The 9420-nt window shown below is 42.4% G+C and overlaps 1 long non-coding RNA gene across 3 annotated transcripts; it reads right to left on the reverse strand.

Moving 5' to 3' along the window:
- Positions 1–105: 105 nt before the first annotated feature.
- On the reverse strand, positions 106–8498 carry Gm30423. Of its 3 annotated transcripts, none has more exons than XR_003949849.1 (4): positions 8408–8498; positions 6455–6594; positions 1048–1162; positions 106–600 (listed from the first exon to the last, which is right to left on the reverse strand). It is a non-coding gene; the product is annotated as a predicted gene, 30423 (long non-coding RNA). The 3 variants fall into 3 exon arrangements; XR_872245.3 differs by lacking the exon at positions 8408–8498 and adding an exon at positions 7674–7756 and having other exon boundaries at positions 1060–1162; XR_381048.4 differs by lacking the exon at positions 8408–8498 and adding an exon at positions 7674–7756.
- Positions 8499–9420: the final 922 nt, after the last annotated feature.

Raw genomic sequence — 9420 nt, forward strand, 5'->3', positions numbered from 1 at the left:
AATCCATCCAGGCGACGCAGCAAGCACCTCCATGTGTTGGTTCTGTTTCAGGATCCTCCTATCTCAGTGTCTGTATAGCTGAGGTTAACTCATGAGTCTCAAGTCTCAACTTGATCTGCATTTTTACCTGCTGTGCACACATGCGCATGAGTAGTACAAATGTTGCAGGTCTCTGAGCTATTTAAGACAGAGAGATACAGCTTCCCCAGAGTCTAGAGATGAACAATCCAGTGGCATTCAGAATTTTTTCCGGCGGAGGCAGTGACCCCAAAGAATCTAGAATCTCAAACTTGGAAGGTGAGGCAAAGAGGAACCTAGAAAGGCCCAAAGGCTTTTGGGAGCTGAAGCTGCTGCTGGGGCCGAGGGTGAGGCTGAGACTAGAGAGGAAGACTAAAGGGGTAAGGAGCACCTTACTCTTTAGGCTCAGGCATTTGGATTTAAGCTAAAGCCACTAGAAGATAATGTGTGTTATGGACTGTCCTCAGCAGTCCCGACTTTCTTGATCTCTGAAGATTGAGGATAACACCTTGAACAAGGGGTCTGTCTCCAGGCATGCTCTTCAGTGGGCAGAGTGATGAGAAGAACCATCAGATGCTATACCTGGAATTATAGACCGGAGTATTGATAGGGTCAGAAATAGGAAACAACCTGAGGACAACAGAATGGGACTTTGTAGACACAAATAGGACCCTTTACTTCCCACCTTCTAGGCTTGGGACAGTATGATGTCTATATAATTCTATTTTCTGATCTCTTAATATAAACTCTACTTTTCTTGAATAGCTAGACTCAAAAGGACTTTTCAGAGCAACACGAGGGAGCTCCCTGAAAAAATATACCCTGAATTCCATCTATTGAGACAATTTGCTGACGGGAAAATTTACTCTTTGTAAAAAGTACGTGTGTGGAGTTTAGAATGGTACACAGTTGTGTAACCGGTAAAGATAGTGGACAGTATTGACCCCAAAAGGTTGCTTCATACCCCACCCTTGAAGTCAACCCCCATCCTACCCCACCCCCTGGGCCCCACATCAGATAACCACCCACCTGCCTTCTGACCTTGTGGTTTTGCGATTGGAGATGGACAGAATAGTACAGAAAGTCACTCCACGTGGTGCAGATGATGTTCACCTGTGTTGTTTTCCAGATGTAGACCTTGTTCCTTTTAAATACAGATTAGAATACCATGCTATGGGTGTGTGTGTCCATTTCCCCACTCTCACCAGTAAGGAGAAATTTGGGTCAATCTCTGTTTTAGGCAATTATGAATAAAATTGCTAGAATTCTTTGTGAAAAAGCTTTTTGTGGAAACACAAGTTTTCATTTCCCCTGGGTAAACAGCTAAGCAAATCAGAGAGGTCTTGTGGTGTGTTTTTATCAGAAACTTGCAAATTATGTTCAAAGTAATTATACCGTTTGCGTTTGCACTGAAAATCTCGATAGTTCCAGCTGCTCCACATCCTCCTGACTTGCTCGTCAGCCTTCTTGGTTTTAGCCATCCATGTTAGAGGGTAGTAGCATGCCTTTCCTGCTTTTAGTTTGCATTTCCCACATAGTTAGTATGTCAAGGACATTTCCCCATGCTTACTTGTTAGATCTGTCTATTATTTTGTGAACTGTCTGTTCAAACCAGGTTTCTTTTGGGTTGCTTTTATAGTGTTTCAAAGTTTCTTTAGTATAGGTACATGCTTTGCTGATTCATTCTCTCTCTCTCTCTCTCTCTCTCTCTCTCTCTCTCTCTCTCTCTCTCTCTCTCTCTCTCTCCTCCCTCCCACCACCTCTTTGATTTTAAGCATCAAAAGGAAGTTTTTGTATTTTGGAGGCTAAGGCATCGATTTATTGTTCATACTTGTCTTTTGTGTCCCATTTAAGAAATCCATGGCTCGCTCCATATCACAACAGTGTTCTTGTATGTTTCTTTTTTAGAAGTTCTGTCATTTTAGGTCTTACATTTACACTATTATCTGATTTGAGTTCATTTTTTTTTGACAGGTGGTTTGAAAGAATTAGGTGACTACAGTTAGTTTTGGGAAACTCCATCTGACTCCTCTACAGACGGAGGGGAGTAGCTGAAACACTGATAGGGAAGGACAGTGGTCACTATGAAAAGACTGCTCAGCATTAGGCATGGATTAGACAGGAGTGGTTGAGTGCCATGTGGTGGGACTGGAGTATTGCTTGGCCCTGAGGATGGGACATGAAGGAAGAGTACACTCCTTGTGGGACTCAGAGAAGGTCTTGGATGAATGACCTGTACAGTGAGTTGACAAGGGATGATACGTTTCTTGGCTTTGTGGGTAGGGATTGGGGTTGAAGAGAGCTCAGTTTATATGCTATTTAACATTTACAGAAAGAACTCAGAGCCTGGCTCTTTGCTACAAAAATCACACTTGACTGGTAACAGGGCCACCACTATCACAGTCTCACATGGGAAAGGTAGCTGAGGTAACCTCACCCACATACCAGTTCACAGAGGAGCATGCAGGTAAACACTAAACTGCTTTAAGGAATTACTTAGTAGTGTTAGCTGGAGCCCAGCAGCCTTGCCACAGGGCCTAGACAGCTAGGTTCAGTCACCTGGGACCCAGGCTCTGTATATCTGGGGCAAGGATCTAAGGATGCCTCTGAAGGAACTTGGTGCTCTGTATGTTTCTGAAGGTGATTTTTCCACATAGAAATGGGGATCATACATATATGCCCCTTTGATGCTCCAGGGCATGGAAGACATCACAGAGTCCACAGGGCAGCAAGCACAAGATCTGACACAGATAGGAAAAGGTTTCAAGGAGAGCCACTGGAGGAAGATCTCACTCTGGGACAGGGCTGGCACCCCACAAGACATCTCCATCCAACTTGGAAAGCTGATCGTCCATTTACATGATTTGGACAACGAGGCTGACCAGTCCAAACCCCAGGAATTTCCAGTTTTGGCTGATCAACTTCAAGGTTCTGGCTTCACCTTAATGTTTGTCCCCAGTAATGTAGACATGGCTCAAAAAAAAAAATCAGTGACTCTAGTGACTCTATCCAAGGAACCAAGGAGAAATTTGGCTTCTGCTCATCATAGAAGCTTCTAGGAAATTTCGTTTTACATCTTGTCTGGAACAAGGTCCTAGCCTATATCCTGAATGGAGGAAGGTAGGCTGTGAGCATATGGGACTTTAAACTTTGATGCAGCATGAAAGAAGGTCCAAGGAGTGTGTTTCTGGTCACTAGACAACCAGAAGGACCCAAACAAATGTGTATGGTCTTTACAGCAGTGAAAATCCAGGGTCCCATCTTAGTCAAAAGTAGCATTCTAATAAAATTCTACATGGAGTTAGAACATGAAGGCTAGCATGCAATTATAAACTCTAGTTTTTACGTAGTTGTGCCTCCAAAATATGGGATCCTTTTTAGCCTCAAAAAAAAAAAAATCAACTCAACTCCCTATTTCAATTACAAGTTAATTAACTGCTAATGTCATACAAACTTCACTTAATGAAATATATTTTCATCCAATGCATTTCATGGTTTTAATAACATAATTCTCAGGGCTAATAGAAGGACTCCAAATAAGGGTAAAATTACTTAAGTGGTAAAAATTGTTCAGAGCTACTGGAGTTTTCGTATCAGCGCACCTTCCACAGCGTGTAAGGTGGGTGAGGAAGACTATGTTTTTACATCAAGGAAGAATGCATTTTTAAATCAATGTCAAAACTCTTAATAGTAGAAACCCCTTCTGTTGGATAGTATATACTCATGTAGAGGATTAATATTTCAACAAAATAGTTCTGGAAATGTACTTGATAAAATATAGCACAGTTGGGCTTACAAGCACAAGCTGCCCTTTGAGTTGGAGAGCAGTGCTCTAAGGGTCTGCGTCCTTTGGGGTCCTTGTGCCCTCTATTGGCCAGGGGAGCATGACACGTGCACAAGACTTGTGCTTTATGGTTTTTAATCTTCATTCTTGTGTAGGGGTAACCAAGAGTTCTTGTGATTGACAGCCTGTCTGAATCAAAGATGCATCGACTGCATATGGAAGATTTTTTTTTCCAGGAAAAACTGTGTTTTCTCATCTTCTACCTACTTTTTATTCCGTCTTCTCCTTTTTCCTCTTCTTCCTTCCCCAGACAAGCACCTTTGAAGCGTCTGCATCATCTTACACATGGACAAATGTTTTACGTAAACACTGATTTTACATGCATGTCTCAGGTGATACTTATAATATACTGTGAGATAAATGCTACTAGGGTCTTAGGTTATAATCCAGGAAACTAATTTGGAGAAGCGAGATACCTCAAGGCTACTTAATTAAGAGCTTCTGTTTCCAACTTGACTGACTCTGTACCGATACATCTCTTTTTTCTCTATGCAGAGTTGCCTCTCTTGTCATTTTCTTGCCATTTTATTATTTTATTATGCAATCAGTTATTTCAACCCATAACCTCATGAGGTATCATTTATGTATAATTCTGTGATTAGATTGTAATATGATCAATATTTTCCTTTTTAGGAAAGGTGTTTTTGTTTACTATTGGGTGGTATAATGTGATTTTTATTTCTATTTAGACCTGTGTCCTAGATCCAAGGAGGAAAAAAAAAAGGGTGATAATGAAAAGAAGATATAAAGTCCATTACTAACCAGGGTTTAACCTATCTTCCCCTTCTCTCTTGATTCCTTGTTTTTAGAGAATTTGAGAACTTGGCTATGAGTGCCATCTTCGGAATTCTGACCTTTCAGAGCCCAGAGATAACTACAGGCTGGGGACCTAACTTTGTTAGGTAGCTTGAAGACCCACCCAAAATATTGTGGAAGGAGGGCATTGAATATGCAGGTAAGCAGTGTATTCAGAATGTCTGAAAGAGGGAGGTGTTTTACTGATGAGCCATGAAACACCAGGTGTTATTCAAAACTATAATGTATGTCAAGTGGATGGAGGCAGCTAGTAAGGGGGTGAGTTTATGGAATTACATTTAGATCATGGATTCAAGCCCTAGACATAGAGACCTTATCAAGCAAGAGGTTATAGACTAGGACATCAAGATTCATTTACAGAAAAGGTAAATACTGAGATGTGATTGATTGCCACAGTACAAATGGTCTCCTTCAGTTTACTCTTAGATCAAACAGAAGCCCCAAATCCTAGGGGTCCTTGATGGAGGTGAGACAGATGGTCAGTGGGGCAGAAAGTGGAACCAACAGGAAAGCCTGCATTCCACAGCAGCAATGGCCTTGGAGTTGACATCTTCATTTGACAAACATGGCGAAATTCTGACTTTGAGCAAGGTTATTGGATACGCAGGTAAGATATGCTTATTGACAGCCTTCTCAATACCTCAGGGTGCTGCAGCAAGATTCTTGGTGGGGGGCTGTAATGCCCATATCAAAGGTACCCAGGAGTACCTCATGGATCCTCTAAACCACCAAGGGACCCTAAGCATCTGAGTATAGTTGAACTATTGTTGAAGGAGACTGGGATTTTGTAGAATACTTGGCACAGACAGCAATTATCAGGTGCTTTTTTTCTGAGCACTACCATCTCTGTGTGCCCATAAACTGCTGGTAGCCATTGGGAACTTCTGCAACAGGGGCCGTCACTCTCAAGAGAAACTTACTGGGCACCATGGAGATGATCCTGTTGGGGCTATGTGATTTGTCCTGGAAAAGGCTTTGTGCTTTAATGTCAGACAGGAATAGGTGCAAATTCTGACTTTGCTTCTTACGAATTGAGCTTGAACAAATTCCACAGACTCACTGATGCAGTTTCCTCAGGATAATTCTTACCTGGTCAGGTTGTTTTGATGGGTTTTATATTGACATGGTTGTGGCCCTAATTATTCAATAATATAATGTAACAAACCACTCATATTTAATCACATATAAAAACTATGTGTGCAGGATTGTAGATCAGGAATTTGGACAGAACAGCAAGCATAGCTACTTGCCTCTTACCTGTACTAGCTATCTTTACTGGAATGACAAAATTCCTTACATGGCAGCTTAATGGAGAAAGGGTTTATTTTGTCTGTGGTTTCAGGATGACATTGTCCTTCAGAGAGGAGAATATATGGCTCAAGCTGTGGATGTGGGTGAGTCGTGGCAGATCAGGATGCAGAGAATGAGAACAGAAGCAGGCATAGGCATCTGCAAAGCCCATCCTCCATGACCTCTCTCCATTAACTAGACCTCAGGATCTTCCCAAACGTCTCTTTGGCTGGGAACCTTGAGTTTCAAACCATATCACACTCTACTATGTGAGTCCATTCATAGAAGGGGATACCTGAGGCTGGGTAACTTTATACAGTTTTATATGTTTGCTGTTTATGTGAGACCCCATTGTGAGAACTAACCCAGCATTTCTGGGACCTACCTTAATCTCTTTGGAGTGGAGCTTCCAGTGACTTTCCATTAAGTTCTACATCTGAAAAGTACCTCAACCTTGGGAAGACAAACCACATTTAAACTACTTACAGGGGTCAGCAAGATGGCTCAACAGATAAAGCTTGATGACCCGACTTCAAGCCCCGGGCATCCACATGGTAGAAGGAAAGAGCTGACTCCCGAAGGTTTTCCTCTGACCACCACACACCTGCTGTGGCACGCCTGTCTCCCTGAATGAGTAAGTAAATGGGAAAGCATTAAACCACTTGCAAACCATTGAACTTTGTCAATTTGAACACCCAGGGTTGGGTCTTAGACATTAAGCCTTAAGGGTTCTCGGTTATAGTGTGGGGACTTCTAAGTTAATGGGACAGTTAACTCACATGATGTCAAGACCATAGCAGGTACTCACAGTCAATGGGGCTTTTATCATAAGCATCATCTGGAGGCACATGAATCAGCTTAGTTCCTGTATGGCCTCTTGGTGGTATACCAGTTCTGCCTTTTTTCATTTGTGGCCTGGGGAAATAGCAACCCCAACTTCCTAAGGCAGTATCTCAGAAGTCATTGATTGTGTGTATGTGATTCTCAGTGGGCCTACCTGTCACCATCAGCAAATGGTGGCATAGAGTATGATCTGCTTTCATCAGAACTCATGTTGAAGTTTAATTCCAGATGGAAGAAAAGCCAGCAGACCATCAGTATCTCTATTTTCCACTGCGTGGCCTGCTATGATATGAGCTTGTCTGCTCTGCCACACACTACCCACCATGATGGACAGAACCCACTGAAGTCACGAATGAAGTAAGTCTTTTTCTCAATTAAATTGTTTCTGTCAGGTGTTTTCTCAGAGCAGAGCAATGAACAAAATAAGTAATATAAATTGGGGCAAAAATGATTCTTCTGAAGAGTTGGCTACAAAAAACCAAACCAAAACAAAACAAACTTCTCTCATTGCCTCTCATTGCCTCCCTTTTCATGTGATCTCCCCCCTCACCCTTTCTCTTCTCACAGTTAGCTAACACCTGACATGGGATGCAGCCAGGGGTCCCTTATCGAATATTGCTCCGTGCTGTCTGGACCTTCTAGCCATCAGAATCATGGGTCAGGTAAACCTCTTTTCTTCATACATTGTCCAGCATAACAGATTTCCAATGACAAATCTCCAGAACCATGATTGTTCATGATCACCCCACCAGGAAGGGAGCTTTACCTATGAGGCTCTCAGTTGTTGACTTTCTGGGGAATAGGAGACACAGAGCAATAGCCCAGACAGTCAGATGACAGTGCAATGACAAAGAATGCACACCTGAATCTCCTGCATAGTACAGGACACACTGTCCTCATCCCCACCCTGTTCCATCCACGGTTTCTTTGAAGGTCTGATCTGGGTGGCCTGCAAGGTGAGCTTTGAGCTGGTCTGCCTGCTTCCCTCTTTATCTCAGAAGCACTCTCTACACCCATCCTGGGGGCAAACATCAAGCCCTTGTGACATCCAACCCTGAAGTTTAGCAGCAAGCTGGTGAACTCCATGGTGGCTTTGTTCCAAAGACAGAAAAGTAGAGAGTAATGCTGTGTGGCTCAAAGCATCTTTTTTTTTTTTTTTTTAAATAACCATCTGTGAAAAGATAAATTTCCCTTATATTTACAAGTTGACAGGAAAAGTTAAAAAATACTTGAAATGTCAACTATTTATATAACCTCTGGCCTTTTCCCAATACTGTGATGTGCACACTTCCATCTCAACAAGAGAGGAGTGAGTTTCCTGTCTTGTTTTGGTTTCAGCTGCCTCCAGGCACCCCTTTCTATGAATTGGCACCCTCACATGCTTGTCTGTTGGGCATTTGGCCGGTTTCCAGCTTTGGGCTGCTATGAATAGCATTACACCAAACACCCTTGGGCGAGCTGTGTATTTTTTCTCTTCCAAAAAACATATTCCCCTTAGAAAACTGATTATTTTGCCTTCTCCCTTTTAGTAGAATCAAGAAAGAATGATTTTCTCAAGTTACCTTAGACACAAAGGGCTCATGATGGAGAATATACCTGTGGTATAAGGCAGAGCTTGGTGTTTCTGGTGGGCTATGCTCATGGTGACTCTGATTCTCCCCATCCCTCCTCCTGTTGGCTGGTTCTGCCCACATGTGTGGGATGTATACCTAGCTTTCCCCAGGACATTATGTCTCCTCTCACATGGACCATCCAGTTTCCCCACAGTTCCAATGTCCACCAGGTTTCATGTTTACATGCCAGAGTTCATATTCCTAAACAAAGCCATCTCTTTAGGCTAACCCAGATTTCACACAAGGTTAGGCTGTAGGTAGAGCCTCTCATGAGGCAGTAGGACTGTATCTTGAATGGAACTAAATACAGTTTATTCTTCCTTTCCAAATGGAATCTTGTAAAACCATTCTCCAGTCCTAGTGACTATTGTGGTCTAAAAAGGAAATGCCCTTCAGAGACTCATGCTTTGATTATCTATAGCTTGTAGTGCTATCTTTTAGGCTTTAGGTGTTGGGAAACTCTGACAGTAGGCAGCTAAAGGTGTGCTTTTGAATATTATATCTGCTCTTGGCTCTCATGAACTTTGCCCTTTTGCTTCCTGAGTCCATCACGGTATAAAGAGACTCTACTACACATGCCTTCCACACGAACTCTGTCTTGCCTGCCATGATGAACTCTATCCTCTGAGACTTGGAATCAAAATGAATCCTCCCCATCTTAAGTTGTTTCTTTCCAGTGTCATGGTCATAGCAACACAAATGTAATTAATACAGTGATTTAGAGCTAGCACCCTGCTCTAGCAGGTCCTAATGGATCAGCCTTACAGGGGTTCCTTCATGCTGTAGACAAAAAGCAAGGTGGACTGGTGTTTGCTGGGGACAGGAGAGCCATAGCAGCCTGCTTTTGCCTTGAACACTGCATGGACACTGAAAATCTGTCACAAACTTTGTAATTCCACACTAGTGTCTTTTCATTTCTTGTATTAGTCATTATACAGATGGAAATGGTGGCAGTCTCATATGTTCATGCTGTAACAAAATACTTAATCCTGGATA

Source organism: Mus musculus, chromosome 11 (assembly GCF_000001635.26).
Source record: "Mus musculus strain C57BL/6J chromosome 11, GRCm38.p6 C57BL/6J".
Lineage (NCBI taxonomy): Eukaryota > Metazoa > Chordata > Mammalia > Rodentia > Muridae > Mus > Mus musculus.